The sequence below is a fragment of the Onychomys torridus genome, chromosome 1, assembly GCF_903995425.1.
Source record: "Onychomys torridus chromosome 1, mOncTor1.1, whole genome shotgun sequence".
NCBI lineage: Eukaryota > Metazoa > Chordata > Mammalia > Rodentia > Cricetidae > Onychomys > Onychomys torridus.
This window is the reverse complement of record NC_050443.1, coordinates 7,529,515-7,547,704: the sequence shown is the minus strand read 5'-3', so window position 1 is coordinate 7,547,704 and position 18,190 is coordinate 7,529,515.

The window sequence follows — 18,190 nt, the reverse complement described above, 5'->3', positions numbered from 1 at the left end:
ATCCTACTACATTACTGGAGGTGTTTATCAGCTATAGGAGTTCCCTGGTAGAATTCTTGGGGTAATTTATGTGTACTAACGTATCATCTGCAAATAGGAAAAGTTTGACTTCTTCCTTTCCAATTTGTATCCACTTGATCTCCTTTTGTTGCCTTATTGCTACAGCTAGAACTTTGAGTACTATGTTGAATAGGTATGGAGAGAGTGGACAACCTTATCTTGTTAAAGATTTTAGTGGAATTAACCTTGAGTTTCTCTCCATTTCATTTGATGTTGGTTGTAAATAGCCTTTATTATGTTTAGGTATGTTCCTTATATCCCTAATCTCTTCAAGACCTTTATCATAAAAAGGTGTTGGATTTTGCAGAAGTATCTTTTTTCAGGATCTAATGAGATGATCATGTGGTTTTTTTCTTTCAGTTTGTTTATATGGTGGGTTATATTACAGATTGTTGTATGTTGACCTACTCCTGCATCTCTGGGATGAAGCCTACTTGATCATAGTGGATGACTTTTTTATGTGTTCTTGGATGCAGTTTTCAAGTATTTTACTGAGTAGTTTTGCATTAAAGTTCATGGGGGAGACAGGTCTGTAATTCTCTTTCTTTGCAACATCTTTGTGTGGTTTAGTTTTAAAAGTAACTGTAGCCTCATAAAAAGAGCTAGGCAATGTTCCTTCTGTTTCTATTGTTTGGAACAATTTGAGGAGTATTGGTATTAGCACTTTTTGAAATTCTGGTAGAATTCTGTACTGAAACCATAGGCCCTGGGCTTTTCTGGGGGTATGGGTGAGACTTTTAATGACTGCTTCTACTTCCTTAGGAGTTATAGGTCTACTTATATTGTTAATCTGCTCTTTATTTAATTTTGGTATGTGGTACTTATCCAGAAAATTGTTCATTTCTTTTCATTTTCCAATTCTGTGGAGTACAGGTTTTTGAAGTATGACCTGATGGTTCTCTGGATTTCCTTAGTTTCTGTTGTTATGTCCCCCATTTAATTTCTAATTTTGTTAATTTGGATATTCTCTCTCTTCCTTTTGGTTAGTTTGAATAGGGATTTGTCTACCTTGTTGATTTTCTCAATGAACCAACTCTTTGTTTCTTTGAGTTTTTTGTATTGCTCTCTTTGTTTCTATTTTAATGACTTCAGCCATCAGTTTGATTATTACCTGTCATCTACTCCTCCTGGCTGAGTTGGCTTCTATTAGTTACTGTAGAGTAGCTAGTGTGAAGGAAGTTCATAGCACTAAGTGCCCACATAAAGAATTTGGAGAAATCTCAAATTAGATTTGAAATCTTGATACAGGACCCAACATTCTGAAACTATTAGAAGAAAAATAAAAGAAATCAGCAAGATGTAGACAAAGGAAATACTTTCTGAATAGGACTCCAGTCCCATGAGAAGCAATGTCAACAGTTGACAAACATGACCTCATATAATTAAAAAGTTTCTTTACAGCACAGGAAAGTAAATCAAGTGAAGAAAAAGCCCCCAGAATAGGACAAAATCTTTGCTAGCTATAACAACTGATAGAGGATATATAAGAATATATAAAGTTAAAAGAACTCTAAGAATTAAAGAAAACAGGCCAGGCAGTGGTGGCACATGCCTTTAATCCCAGCACTGGGGGCGAGGGGCAGAGACAGGTGGATCTCTGTGAGTAGGCCAGCCTGGGCTACAGAGTGAGTTCCAGGAAAGGCACAAAGCTACACAGAGAAACCCTGTTTCAGAAAAAAAATTAAAGAAAACAAACAACCCAACCAGTGAAGGGACTACTGGAATGAACAGACAGATATCAAACACAAAACAGAAAAGGTCAATGAGCAGCTAGGTGATGGTGGCACACACCATTAATGCCAGCACTCAGGAGACAGGGGCAGGTGGATCTTTGAGAGTTCAAGTCCAGCCTACTCTACATAGTGAGTTCCAGGGCAACCAGTACTACACACAGAAACCTCATCTTAAAAAACAAACGAAAGTCAATGAGCAAAACAATAACAACTAAAGAAGATGAGGTCATGAATCTGAGAGGGAGCTGGAAAAGGACACAGGAGGTGTTGGAGTTGTTGGAGCGGGGAGAGGGAAGATAAAAAGGACATAAATAAAGCACTCATGTAAAAAAAATTATGGCAGAGAGGTGGGGAGGATCTGAGAGGAGTTGAGGAAGGGAAAACATGATCAAAATATATTGTATGAAAAACATTTTAACTAAAAAACCTGTATATTGTGTACTTTATTACATGTATATGTATATTTAGATAACTAGCCATCAAATAAGTGCACATCAAAACCACAGTGAAATTCCATCTTGCCCCAGGTAGAATGACATCACTTCTTCACAACATTTCTCCTTCCAGAGCCTTCCAGCTGTTCTCCCTAACACCCCTACCATGGCCTCCAACTCTCAAGATGATAGCTTCTTTTTTTATTATATGTGGGTGTATGTGCAAAAATATATATGTGTGCCCTCAGTACTCATATATATGGGGATATATATTGCTGAGAGACCATTCTAAGACAGAAAACTACCGACAGTTAATGATGGCTTGGAGAAGAAGAATTAGCTTTTCCCGGGTATGAACCCCCCATTATGGGTTGTCCAATGCAAATGGTGAGCTCTGAAAACATATACACATAAAAAATAAACAATCTTTTTAAATAAATAAAAATTAAGCTAAGAAAAAGAAACACCTACTTTATGACACAGCTGTAACATTCTTTGGAATTGAATAAAAGGGCTCCACATGAACACAGAGTAAAGTACTTTCTGCAGAAGACTGAGGACCTGAGTGTGATCCCCAGCACCCAGGTAAGGACCAAGGCACAGGGCAGGGTTTTGTAGCTGCAGCAATAGGAATGTGAAGACACCAGGATTTCTGATCCATTCAGGCCAGCAAGTATAGCTTAATTGATGATACCTAGGTCCCATTGGAGATCTTGTCTCAAAGGGAAAAGAAGAAGCTCAGAAAGGACATAAGGCTGAAAATAAGGACGATCAAAGTGAGTACTGATTCAGAGAACTGATATGGCTGTGTAAATGTGAACTCACAGCACCTGTGGTGACCTTCACAAAACCAAAGCAGTTCAACATTACAGCATGGGAGTCGATCATAATTCCCTACCCTCTAATGATAAGCTATTGATAGTTGATGGCTTCTGATGAAGAGAGACAATAGTCTTTAAGGTTGTGGCACCTAGTAAGTTGATCATTTTCCAATAGATAACCCACACCCAGGAGTTTATGAATAGCACAAATAGGACCCATTGGATTTTTTAAGGGAACATGAACATGAAAAGGAGTGAGGGAAACATATGGGAGGAATTAAGGGGGAGAGTAAGGAATGATTATGATCAAAACACATTATATGAATTTTTCAAAGTATTAATGAAAAAATTCTAAGGAGCATGAGAGAAGGCTCAGTGGTTCAGAGCACTGATTGCTCTTATAGAGGACCCAGGTGTAGTTCCTAGCACCTACATGATGGTTACAAATGACTGTAACTCCAGTTCCAGGGGATGTGGCACTCTCTGCTGACCTCCACCAGCACCAGACATGCATGTAGGTAGTACACACATCCATTCAGGCAAAACATTCAAATACATAAAATAAAAAAACATAAGAAAATATTTTTGAGGGACTCAATACATGACTCATTGGAGCACTTGTTACCAGAGGATAGAGATTGAGTTCCCAGAATATCAGGTAGAAGCTTACAACAGTCAAAAGTTTGATTTTCGTTTTGTTTTTGTTTTGGAAAGAGGAAGGAGAGAGAAGACATGAAGTTGGTTGGTTAGGGACATGAAGAGAACCTTGGAGGACTTGGCAGACAACAATATATATATATATATATATATATATATATACATATATATATATATATATATATATATATATATTGTGTGAAAAAAAAATTTTTTTAAAGATATACTTATCATGTATACCATGTTCTGCCTGCAAGCCAGAAGAGGACACCAGATCACCTTATACATGGAGAGAGCCACTATGTGGTTACTGGGAATTGAACTCAGGACCTCTGGAAGAGCAGCCAGTGCTCTTAACTTCTCAGCCATCTCTCCAGACCCAAAAACTAAGAATGTTTTAAAACCCAGCAGGGATGAGGGAGACACTATTAAAGCCCCAATCATACATTTTGTGGTAATTGGCAATTGATAGCTACTAAGAGAGAAGACTCATTTTTCTGTAGGAGTGTGGCCACTGTCAGACTGCCCATGTCCCACTGCTTGGTCTCACACCTAGAGCATAGGGACAGCACTGAGTGGATGAAACAAGTTAATTTTTTACAAAAGATCACATGAAGGTAGGACAGAGATGTAGTTAGAAAATGCTAAGGGTAGTTGGAGAGTGTTGAAATGGGTAGTGGACATGATCAAGATAAATTGGATGCAATTTCAAAATCATAAATAAATATTATTTTAAAACTCAATAAACATTAAAAACAGGCTTATATGGAAATATACCAAAGTTAATATATGGTCCCCACATGGCCAAGCACAAGTGTGCACATGAGCATGCAGACCTGGAGGCAGAGTTGTCCTGGGTCTCCAGCTGATCTCAAACAAACAGTCAGAAACTTAATTGTAAATGCTCGGCCAGTAGTTCAGGCTTGTTACTAGCTAACTCTTACATTTGAATTAGCCCATAATCTTACCTATGCTTTGCCACGTGGCTTGGTACCTTTTCTCAGTAGGGCATGCCCATCTTGCTTCTCTCTGCATCTCCTCACAACTCTAGACTCCACCCTTCTTCCTGCCTGCATTTTCAGTTTGGTTCTCCCACATAACCTTGTCCTGTTCAAGTATTGGAGCTTGTTTATTAAACCAAACACAGCAGCATATTTCACAAAGTGTAAAGGAAAATCCACACAACCCAAAATTGATCTGGTCATGGACTGTCTGGTGCTTATTATGAATCCAGGAAGTTAGCTTTCACGGAAACCCAGGGTATCACTCATTATTTGGACTTACTCTATGTGTATTGGATTTTTGTCTGCACCACATGTATGCTTGTGGCCAGAGGCCAGGAGAGGGCACCAGATCCCCTGTACCTGGAATTGCACATGGTTGACAGCCACTATGTAGGCACCAAGTATTGACCCATGGTACATAGACCAACAAGTGTTCTGAACATGTGAGCCATGGGTCCAGCCCCAGGATTTATATCCTAATATACTAATTAGAGGTGTCTCTATGACCTCTCCTCCCAGCCATTTCCTGCACTAAAGCCATGCTCAGCACACTTTTCCTGTGTTCTTTCAATGGTTGAAAGACTTTGTCACTATGTATTGGTTTTATACAACTGGGAAAAATCCATGATTAGAAGGAATATATGTAATTTTAACAACATTCACAAAAGCTGTGTAATAGAATCAAGCTGGATCTCCATCAACTGATAAATGAATAAGGGAAACATTCTACCTTTACACATTATACCCCAGCTGTAAAAAAACAAAATTAAAAAAACTGCAGGTAATCAAACAACTCTGAGATGCCATCTTACACCTCTGTGACTGGATCAAAAACACTGAAGACAGCTTATGTTGGAGAGGATGTGCAGAAAGGGAAACACTCCTCCACTGTTGGTGGGAATGCAAACTTGTACAGCCACTCTGGAAATCAGTTTGGAGGTTTCTCAGAAATTTGGGAATAGGTCTTCCTCAAGACCCAGTTATACCACTCTTGGGCATATACCCAAGGAATGGTCATTCTTACTACAAGGACACATGCTCAACTAGGTTCATATTAGCATTATTCATACTAGAAAGAACCTGAAAACAACCTAGATATCCCTCAACTGAAGAATGGATAAAGAAAATATGGTAAATATACACAATGGCGTTCTACTCATCAGTAAAAAACAATGATATCATGAAATTTGCAGGCAAATGGATGGAACTGGAAAATATGATCCTTGTGAGGTAACCCAGACTCAAAAGGACAAACATAGTATGTACTCATTCATAAGGGGATACTAAATGGGAGGGAAGGGATGGCCAGACTGCAACCCTCATCTCCAGAGAAGCTAGCTAACAGGAAAAGACCCTCAGAGGGGCACATGGATGATCCTGGGAAGGAGAAGTGGATGAGATCTACATGAGTAGACTGGGTAGGGGGGTGGCAGAGGGTGAGGAGTGGGGGATGAAAACATAGGGGAATGGAAGGGTCAAGCTGGAACAGGGACAGCGTGGGAGGGCAGGGAGGAAGATACCATGATAGATGAGGACATCATGGGAATAGGAAGAGGCAGAGTGCTGGGAAGGCTCTCAGGAATCAACAAGGTTGACACAATCTTGGTCTCATGGCAGTGGTCCAGAGGATGCCTGGACCAGTCTACCCTGGTGACCAGCCTAGCAGAAAACCTATCTGTCAGCATAGAACCTTTGTCCAGTGACAGATGGAGGCAGATACAGAGATCCACAGCCAGGCACCAGGCTGAGCTCCGGGAATCCAATTGATAAGAGAGAAGAGATACTGTAGGCAAGGGAAATGGAGATCATGATGGGAGGACATACAGAGATGTCTGGCCGCACTAATGGAAGCCCATGAATTGTGGACTGGTAGCTGTGCAGCCCCCATGTGACTGGACTAGGCCCTCTGGATATGGAAGACAGTTGTTTGGCTCCAAGTGTTTGGGGGCACCCAAGCTGGGAGATCAGGATCTGTCCCTGGTCTAAGGGCAGGCTTCTGGATTCTGGTGCCTGTCTTGTGACACCTTACATAGTGTTGGTGCAGTGGGAATGGGCTTAGACCTGCCTAGGCTCAGTGTGCTGGGCTCTGCTGACTCCCTATGGGAGACCTCGATTTGGGGGATGTTGGGATTCGGGGTAGCTTGGGAAAGAGGGCTGGGGGTAGGAAGAGGGAGGAGGGTGGTTTGTGGATAGTATGTGCAATGAGTAGAAAATTTCTTAATAAAGTAAAATGAAAAAAACTTAAAAGAAAACAGCAGGTAAATGGATGAACACGGACAACTCTCTCTTGAAGAATTTCTAATTATCATCATCATGAACAAAGTGGAGTTGCTGAAGAAGGTACTCTCGGTGGGTATGGTGAGGGAAAGACAGATGAGGAGGAGAAGCAGGTTCACATGACCTGAGTGCAGCTTCAAGTGCTGTTGTTGCAGCATGTCAAGGGGAAGAAAGGCTGTATGGAACTGGGGTGCACCAGGCTCCAGATACCATCACCAATCCACCAGTGTCCTGCAACCCCTGCCTCATGCAGCATGCGTTTATGTGATCCCTGAAACTCAGCAAAGATCTGCATGAATAGGGATGGGGGTTGGGGTCCTGCCAAGATTAAGAACTGTCCTTGCCATAAAAGAAGGACAGTCCTTGAAGGAGGATGGTTATCTGAAGAAGACCCCAGTATACAGGGTGCAAAGCTGGCCTTGATGATGACACAGGAAAACGGGAATGGGGACTGTGTGATCTCCACTCCACCACATCTGCCAGAGTGGGCCTTTCCAACATGCTTTGAGAATGTTCCTATAATAAATGCCTTTGTTTTGTTCAAAAAATATTTTGGAGGGTTTGGGATTTAGTTCAGTGATAGTACACTTGCCTAGCAAGTGCAAGGCCCTGGGTTCGCTCCTCAGCTCAAATATATATATTTTGTTTGTTTCTTTGAGAGAGATATCAAATTAATCATTTAATCATGTAGATAGGCATTGTGGTACACACATTTAATCTCAGCATTTTGGAGGCAGATGCAGGCAGATATCTGGGAGTCCAGGACCAGCCTGGTTTACATAGTGAATTCCAGGACATCTAGAACTCTGTAGAGAGACCCAGCCAAAAAAAAAAGACCATCAATTATGCACAAGAAGCATGTAGATTTTAATAATTTAATTTTTATGATTTTCATCTATGTATATCATAATTGTGCTTATATACTTCCTACTGCCTTCTCTAATTCCATTCTCATCAGCACTGACCCCAATTTCTAGTCATCCCTCTCATGTATATGGTTTAAAACATAGTCACAAGCACCATTGGCTGGTCTTGAACTTGCTATGTAGACCAGGCTAGTTTTGAACTCCAAGAGTTGGTGCCTCTGCCTCCCAGGATCTGGGGTAAAGGGCCCCACTCATTTGCTCTTTTTTATATGCAGGTCTTCATGGCACTGCTCCTCTGGATCTTGGAACATTTGCCTCTCTCCTCCTAGTATTCCCTGGGTCTTGGAGAGGATGCAATGGATGTCATACTTAGGTATCCAGAGTTAAGACCCAGTTTTTCTCAGCACTTTGAATGCTTGTGAATCTCTGTATTAAGCATCCACCTCTCATAAGAAGTTTCTCTGATCCAGGCAAAATCAGGACTTGTCTGTGGATATAATCATAGATATTTGCCAGATGATTACAGTAACTAGTGTCTGTTTTGCAAAGCTAAGCAATCTTAGAGTAAAACTTTATTCTTCAACAAAACATGTGATACAACCATACTAATCCCCATATTATGTGGTCAAAATAAATCTCCAAGTGTGGTGTCATGTTCTCTAAGGAACCTGAAAATACACCATGAGAGCAGAAGCCCAGTGTCTCCAATGAAACAGTGTGAGTGTTCTCTGTGGCCCTGCTCAGTGCTCAGCTTGTTCTAACAGCTGTGATAATTCCCACCACTGTCTTAAAACTTTTAATGACTGCTGTGAGCCCCTGGAGCCACATGAGTGCCCATGCCACTCTCCTGAGGACCTCTAACTGCCAGGTTCCATCCACAGAATACTCTGAATGCCCTAACTACTGGACCCTGGGCACACCCTGCAGAGTAAACAGTCCAATCTCTGGTCATGGAATCCCACCAATCTCTACTTTGGAAAGCTCCACCCTGAAAAGTTCCACCCCCTTCCCAAGAGCTCTATACAAGCCCTCTATTCTGTTTAGTGTGCTGTGATTTCTTGCTCCAGCACAGGCAGCCACACTCCTGTTTTTTCCCTCCCAATGAATCTCTTGTGTGAGGTTTGTTGTGCAGTGTGACTTTGTGGTATTTGGCTTCCACCTGCCAGGATACCTTTCCACATGAGCTGCAATGGTTAGACTTGATGTATGACTCAGATGAGCTCTCTCGTGCATGCGTTTCCCCTCATGGTCTAAGCTGCACTGAGACCCTATCACTCATCTCCAGTCCACCCAGAACAGACTCCACTTCTGCCTCACTGAGTCCTCGTACCCCATCCACCAGCATCATTTAGGTAAGTTTTCCCTTGGTCAGTGTAAAGGATTCCCTGAGTCTGAGGAGGCGACATTTAAGTGTCAGCCACCCCTCTAGTAATCTTGGAAGCTGAGGTACCCCCAGCCACTGTCTTAAGGCTACAGCTGGCCTCTTCACCTGACCACACGCCCCAATCCTTGGAGCTGCATTCAGACAGTTTCCTTAGGCCCAGCTGGGTTATAACATCGCTTTCTCTGTTCTCCCCATCTTCCCCACAAAAAGCAGCCACAAAAGCCTCCTTTATTCAGCCCTCACAGCTCCCTAAGCTCTGTTTTCTCTCAGTTTCTTACCTCTCTAGTCCCAGGCACCCAAGCTTTTCCACTGCCTTAGCCAGGCTAAACTTGCTATAACTGACCAGTGCTGACTTGGGTGACGACCCTCTGAACAGCCTGGTCCTCATTCTGTCCTCCCTGAGTGCAGGAGACACCTGAGCTCCAGGCTGCACTGACCTCTTCCCTCACCTCTCTCACCCAAGGGACTCAGCACTCCAAGCCCTCCAATTCCCCTTCTGATGCCTCTCAAAAAACTCCAGGTTCTCCACATGACACCTGAACTAAAGGGCACTAAATTTATTCACTTTTGCAATGAAATCTGGCTCCAATGCCTTTTAGATAATCAATCCAAAGAGCCACCTAACAGCACCTTATAGCCTCATATTATTTGGGACTTTTACAAATACTGAGTGATCCGGGAAACAGAAAGAGATTTCCCCATTCCCTATTTCTCCGCTACAAGCCCTGTCTGTCTTTGTCGAGTCTCCCCAGCCCCACACACTGTGTAAATGTCCTGGCTTAAGTGACCATAGATGGAGCTGTATGTTTGTTGCAATGTGGGAGCTAAGAGGAGACCTAGCAGGAGGGGGAGAGAGAACAGGAGTAGGCCAGCTGCAGCACGCACATGCCCTGCACACACCCTTCACTGGCTGGTGCATCTCTCAGCTCCCTCCTGCAGGGCCCTCTGTCTGTGTCCAGGTTCAAAAGTTCCTGCCTTAAGCCTTCTCTGCTAGCTTACTGGATTCAGTTTTCTGGGACCAAGGTGACTTTTAGGGATGAGTAGACCTGGACCATTGTTTTATGCTGTCCCACCTCAATTAAAAGCTGCCTCTGGAGTTAGGGTTTGGCTCCCCCTCCTCTACCACAAGCATGCTTGTTTAGAAGGTTTCCTCCAAATCTCTGTCCCACATCCGGTGAGGTACCTGCTACGTGACAGAAAGGACAGCATAACTAAGTAAATGGACAGTCACTCCCAATGGAGACTATTGTACTCATCTCATACACCTTTGGTTTTGTTCTCTAAAACTTTTGCTAAGGTATACATCTTCCCTCACAAATCTATAACCATATTGGGTAACGTTACAAGTCTGAAAAAACATCTATAATACTGGGGTTAATAGTTAAAAATCTATACTTAGGTAATCTGAAAGGAACCATGTGGTATGACCCCATTTTAGGATAAACCACCCGTGGAGGAAACAACTCCCAGCTATGAAGCCCAAACCGAATAATTCCTCCACTGTGTTCTGTCACACCCGTGGACCTTCCCTTATGAGCCTCAACCAGTAGTCCCTTCTCTTTCTAAACTTTCCCTTTCTTCCTCCTCAGTATCTGGTGGCCCACCAGTCAGGGCTGAGGATGTGGCGTTAAAGCAGAGTATTCCACTATCACATATGAAGTCTTGAGCTATGAAAATCAACTGTATTCTCCAACAATCTTCTACAGAGTATCTTTGAGAAGTTTGGGACCAAGCTAGTGCCCATGCAGATGAAATTCACCAAACTGAATATGTCTACCTAGTTAGGGCTAAGGCCATCCCCAACATAGACCCTGAATGGGATTACAATACCCCAGGAGGCTTCCTAGCTAGGAAACAACCTATAACTTTCCTAAAGGTCAGTATTCACAAGGCCACCCTTAATGTAGTAAATTAAGAACAAGTCCTAGGGGTCATCAACAAAAAGCACACACACAAAAAAAATCTCAATCCCTAGACCTCCTTACAAAGCCTTCTTACTAGATACCAGTCTGCATCCTAAGACCCCAGGTGGGAAGAAACTCCTTATGATCTACTTCTCCCACAATTTCCATGATATTAGGGCCAAACTCAAATGTCTAGGGAGAGGATCCCTAACTCCCCAGGAACAAGTCTTAACTGTGACCTCCAAGGTGTACCTTGGGAGAGATGTAAAAGCCCTAAAATAAAAATACTTGATGAGGGCTAAAGTCTCTGACCTGGTCAAAGCAAAAGCCCTGGCTGACACTTACCCCCTGAGAACTTTGATGTCCTTGTTTCAAATGCGGATAGGAGGATCCCTGGGCCTGGACCTGTCAAAACCCTTGTAAACCACCCAGAACATGTGCAAGATGCCATCAAGAAGGGCATTGGGGTGTTGATTTGAGGACATGGGAACATCAAGCCCAGGTCGCCCTTCATCTGCTCTGCCTGGGAACAAATGAAGGAGCCTGGGCTCCCTTGGCCTGACTACCACCATCTCTGGCAGGGAGCCTCAGGTAGTTATCACAGTATCAGGGCGATTCTTCTCCTTCCTTCTGGACACTGGGCCCACTTCTTTGGTCCTGACAAAGTTCTGGGGACCCCACTCCTTCTGGTTCTCTTATTGTTGGAGTAAGGAGAAAACCTTACCAGGCTCACCAAACCCCAGAACTTAGCTGTATCTTTAGGGGTATTCCCCTCACCCATCCCTTCTTTATGGTGCCAGCCTGTCCTGTCCTCTTCCTGGGAAAGGACTTCCTAGCCCAAGTGGGAGCCTCTCTTTCCTTTGCTCCCATGAACCACTTGACCCTGGTTCACAAGCCATTCCTATCCTCCTTCTCCCCAAAACCACACGATCTCACACATCTCTTCCCTTACTAACCTCTCAGATAGATTCCTAGGTATGGGACACCTCAAAATCATCTATAGCCAAACATCTCACCCCCTGTCATTCAACTACAAATCCCCACCAAATATATAATCCAGGTCAATACCCACTTACTCTCCAAAGCTTCAGGACTTCATCCTCTCATCTCAGAACTCTAAGAACCTTCTTCTCCCAACTTCTCCATTTAATACCCCCATATTCTCAGTCACAAAACCCAAAGAACGTACTGCTTGGTTTAAAATCTCCAACTTATCCACTCAGAGGTAGTTTCCCATCAGCACATAGAGCCCATGTCTTAATAATTCAAAATGATTCAAGTTGCTGATTCGAGTCTTAGAATGTGAACAGACCATTTGTTTGTACTGGCTTCTGCTACCCATCATATTTGGTTCCAAATTCTTCAGCTGCTTCTTCCTCCACCTGCTCTAAACACCCTTCTCTCCTCACCTACTTGGTAAATGTCCTCTCACTGGCTCCTGGAGCCTACTACACCCTCAAGGGCCACACCGTGTGGGCAACTATTGGAACATCCCTGATTTCTGGCCTCCTCTCCCCAGGAACTGCCTGCTAAGCCCCTTCAGCTTCCTTAAGCCCATCTGAGCCTCTGTGACCATGTCCCTCCTGTCTCTCAGCTCCCACTTGGAGCTTATAGAAAGTCCCTCCAGCAGAGTTCGCTTGGCTGCCCTTCCCCTCTTCCTCCACAGACTCCAATTTTATTAAAGCCTCTCTCAGGCCTTAGTACAATTCAAAGGGTCAACATTGCCATCCTGGAGTTTCCATTGACTCCTGCCAGTGCACAAATAAAATATACAAAATTCTCTTATGTCTAAACTTACGCTCTTCTCTATGTCTTACCTACACCTCTCTGCTTAGGCTCTTACATATGGATGTTATCATTCAAGTAACTCTCACCTCTAACCAACAGCCTGTCCTAATAGGGTCAGGAAATTATACCAGGCCGTCAAAGGCTGATTCAGTCCCCTATAATTCCCTTATCCATCTCTCCTTCACTGCACCTGATCATCTTGCATGTTTCTCTATTCTTGTATAATTCCTCTCCTGAAAATAAAATTCATAAAAACCGAGTTTGTGATAGAATTTAAAAAACAATGCTTGTTTCATAAGGTAGTAAAGCTGCACCTTCATATACTCACACAGGAACCTAAAGTGTTATGAAGTCTGAGAATGTGAAATCTTAGGAAGTACTGAGGATGACTTGAGATCTGAGGTCTAAGAGAGTCTTGTCTGAGGAAATGAAAGCTTAGATAACTTTCACGTTGTAACAAAGTGTTATGTAATTAAAGTTCTGAAGGAATAAGAAAGTGTTTTAAAGTGTCATGTAAATGAAAGTTATGGAGGTATGAGAAAGACGTTTAAGGCATGTACATGAACGTTCTGAAGTTAGAGGAAAGTGATTTAGGGTGATGGAAATGTTGCAGATTACTTTCCCCTCCATGCTGCTATTAAATCTATATTTAATGGTTCAGCCAGAGCACTTGCACAGTGGGTTCTGGAGATTGCTCACCAACTGGGTCCCAAAAGGAGACACTTATCACTGTGACACCTAAATCAACATTTAAAACACCTATCCCCTATTCCTTCTTTCTCTATGATCAAACTAGAGATCACCATCTACATTGGCCAGATGTAGATGCCCTTAGCAGTCCTATAAAAGATTGGACAACTGCAGACAGACCTTCAAACACCTAAGAAACAGCTTGATGCCTCTGGTCAGTGGATCACTGATAGTCCAATATGAAACTGGATGCTACCCTTCTAAAGCCCTCTCTTCATCTTTTTTTTTTTTTTTTTATGTTTTTTGAGACAGGGTTTCCCTGTGTAGCTTTGTGCCTTTTTCCTGGAACTCACTTTGTGGCCCAGGCTGGCCTTGAACTCACAGAGATCTGCCTGCCTCTGCCTCCCGAGAGCTGGGATTAAAGGCGTGCACCACCACCGCCCAGCTCATCTTTCCTTAATCCTACTTGTACCCTGCCTTGGAAATTTCTTCTCTAGATTTCTTCTACAAGAGCTCCAAGAGGTTTCTAACCAGACTTTTAATCAGTTGCTGTTGCAGGATTACTAGTCCCTAGCTACAGAGCCAGAGACCTACAGCACCCACTTACATCCTGATGATGAAGATCAAGATTGCCCAAAGAACCTCCATGCCCTGATTTAGCAGGAAGCAGTCTAATGATAACATGGCCCCCTTTCCTTGTGACCATGGCCCTCCTCTGAGGACTTCTAACTGCCAGCTTCCACCCACAGAATACTCTAACTGCCCTAACTGCTGAACCCTGCCCCTACAATGCAGAGCATAAAGCCCAATCTCTGGAAATGAAATCCCACCAATCTCCACCCCAGAAAGCCACCTTCTTCCCAAGAAGCTCTATACAGGCCCTCTATCCTGTTCAGTTTGCTGCTCTTTCTTACTCAAAAGAGGCAGCCACACTCCTAGTTTTATCCATCCCAGTCAATCCCTTGTGTGCGGTTGCTGTGCAGTGTGACTTTGTGGTATTTCTTGGCTTCCAGCTGCCAGGATACCTTTCCATCTGAGCTGAGATGCTTATAACTTCTTAATCCTGTCCTTGATTTAGTCATGGTTCTTGCTAGGCAGCCTTTCCAAAACACTTTGTGTCTGTGAGAGTCACACTGCCCGGAGTAAGGCTCCCAGTACTCAAATCTCAAACAAGAAACATCTGTGCGCAAAGTTACACAGAGAAACCCTGTCTCGAAAAACCAAAAAAAAAAAAAAAAAAGAAAGAAAGAAAAGAAAAGGAACGTCTGTGATGAACCCCTCCTCTTCTTCCCCAGTGTACCCTTTCTTAGACAGAGGATTTTGTTTTTCAGGTTTCTTTTTCTCATGTCTTTCTTTCTCCTCTTTTTTTTTTTTTTTTTGAGCTGAGGATCGAACCCAGGGCCTTGCACTTGCTAGGCAAGCGCTCTACCACTGAGCTAAATCCCCAACCCCATTTCTTTCTTTCAAGTTAACTAAATTGTATCTTTTTATTTTCTTCACAATATTGACTTTTAGCCAAAATATTTTCACTATTTTCTTACTTTTATTTATTTGTTTATTTATTTATTTATTTGCACCTCTTCTAGACATTATTTCAATTTCCTGAAGTCCGTAGACACTTATTCTCTTCTCTAAATCTATTTCTTCCTGCAATACAAGTTTAAGTTCAATGAAATTTGCCCTTTCACTCAATCTTCCAAAAATCTTTGCAAAGGTAATTATCATATAATCTTGTAACAAATATTTGCAGTTTGGGGATTACTATCCCCAACATGTTTGTTTGTTTCCTTGTTTGTTTGTTTGATTGATTGATTGATTGATTGATTGTTTTAGAGACAGGGTTCCTCTATGTAACAGCTTTGGCTATCCTGGAACTTTGTAAATCAGGCTAGCCTCAAACTCTCAGAAATTCAACAGCTTCTGCCTCCCCAGTGCTGATATTTAAGGTGTACCCCACCACACCCACCTTAGCCCCCACAATCTAATCCTGATGCTGCTATCTATACATAAGACTGACTTTAAAGTCATGTCTCATTCTCAGATGTTTCCTATTAGCTGCTTTCTTTCATTTTTCAGTTTAATTCCCTATTAAAGAGTCCATTTTTATTTCCCTTTTAATGCCATTGCACCTTCAAACCTCTCATCTGTTATGCACACATATTCCTGTAACAGACACTATGTAACTCATTTTCATCATGGTGTTTTTCATTATGTCGTTACTAATATGTGACTTTTGTTTTCAATATATTTGTATAATTTCTCTAGAATTCGTAATTGCTACCCAAAAAATGAGACTTTTCTGCAAAATGAGCTATGGTGTTCAGTGTTGGTTTTCACCTGCTTCCTGTGTGTCTGACAGGGAAGGGTGTGAATTTATACTAATTGTGCTGACAGGTTAAGGATATAAATGGTCTCAAGGCTGGGTATGATAGAGCATGCCTTTAACCACAGCACTTGGGAGGCAGAAACAGGCCAGTTTGAGGCCAGTCTGATCTATGTATCTGGACAGCCAGGGCTCCTTAAAGAGACCTGTCAAAAAAATACAATATAAATGGTCTCACTCAGACCTCTTAAATGCTATTGCTCTTTTGTCTATTAGACTTGTCGAATACTGTACGACTTTTCAGAACACATCATAATAATAATTCATTATTTTCTTCCTCTTATTTTGTACACAAATATATTTCTGTACTCAAATATAAATGTTCTGTAGTTGAAGACACAGAAATGCAAGGAGCACTGAGAGTGTGAGGAGTGGTCTTCCCCAAGGAAGAGACCACCAATTGGCTGTCCACTCCAAAAGTCAGCCTGGAGACACACATGCAGTAACGTTATACAGACGGAGCAGGTTGTGTTTACTTAGAGGAATTCCACACATATGCATGTACATAACAACAATTAAAGAAAAGAGGCCATGAATTTGAAAGAGAGAAAGAGATGGTACATTGCAGGATTTGTAGGTTGGAAATGGAAAGTGAATTGATGTAATTATCTTATAATCTCAAAAATAAAACAATATGTATTTAACACTATAAAGAAGATAAATGGGCCAGGCGGTGGTGGTGGTGCACGCCTTTAATCCCAGCACTTGGGTGGCAGAGGCAGGCCGATCTCTGTGAGTTCAAGGCCAGCCTGGGCTACAGAGTGAGGTCCAGGACAGCCTCCAAAGCTACAGAGAAACCCTGTCTCGGGGAGAAAAAAATGATACAACCTGAATGTAAAAAAGACATGGGATTGCTTATATAAGTAATTCTGTTCCTTTAACACTTTCCATGTGTGATATTATTTATTTAAGGTGACATATATCTGTTGGTTACGTTGAAAAACATTTTGCTACTGTTTTTATTCTTTATTTGGATTTTATTTAGATGAGTACACTGACCAAGACCTCCCACCAACTGCCCTTGTTGCCCTACCCAACTCCCTCCCAAGATAATTCCATTTATTTATTTGTTTGCTTGTTTGTTTGTTCGTTTGTTCAAGACATGGTTTCTCTGGAGCCCTAAAAGTCCTAGAACTCACTCTGTAGACCAGGCTACCCTCAAACAGAGAGATCTGTGTGCTTCTGCCTCTTGAGTACTGAGATTAAAGGCATTGCTACTGCTGTTTGGTGTGGGACCCTGTTTTCAGGTTCCTCATGGCTTTACCAGCAGTCTGCATAGAGAGGATTATTAGGACTACAGGCCTGAGTGCAGGTGTCTGAGATGGTCTACACTTGGCTGTGCTGGGGGAGAGGTCTTTTGCTCCACCCTTTGTCATCTCTACAAATACTCATGCCAGAGACAGTCAGGGACCTTTCAAATAGGGTCCAGGCCATCTCAAGGATATCCTTTATTTTCTATCTGTTTATCTCCACAATCTAAATCCTTCTATCTAATATTTCCTGCTGATTGAACTCAAGAAAACTCTTAGGAAGCTGGGGGGTTGGTGGGAAAATGCCCAGCACTTTGGCTCTTTCCTTTACTTTATATGACTCGATGTTTTACTTGCATGTACTTCTGTGCACTGTGTGCAGTTCCTCAGAGGCCAAATCCCCTTGAACTGGAGTCACAGACGGCTGTTGGCAGCCATGTGGGTCCTGGAACCTGAACCCTTGGTCATTTTCCTTTTCCACCTAAACTGCCTGCACTTCGTGAGCATTAAATCTCTGGAGCATGTGCAATGTAGTCAAGAGTAAGTGTTTAATGTTCCTTCCAGCAGTGCAGCTATGTGCTCATCAGCATTGACACAATGTAACGGTACCCATCAAGTACTGCTGACAGGATTCTGTTTTTGTGGAACTATGGATAGACTATGACGTTTGGGTGATGACATGTGACATATTTGAAATATGATTTAAAAAATATCATACATTCAGTTAATTTAATCCAATAGGGTTTTATTGTTATTATAATTAACTTATTGAAGATTTATGAAGTCATAATGAACAATACATGCCACATTTATATATTTAATTATGACATTTACATACATTCATAAATGTGACTTTCATTATATTCCTCCATAGTTCACTTCTGTATCACTCTCCAAACTCCATTTCTCATAGACAGCTAAGAGTCTCCCCATTGGGTT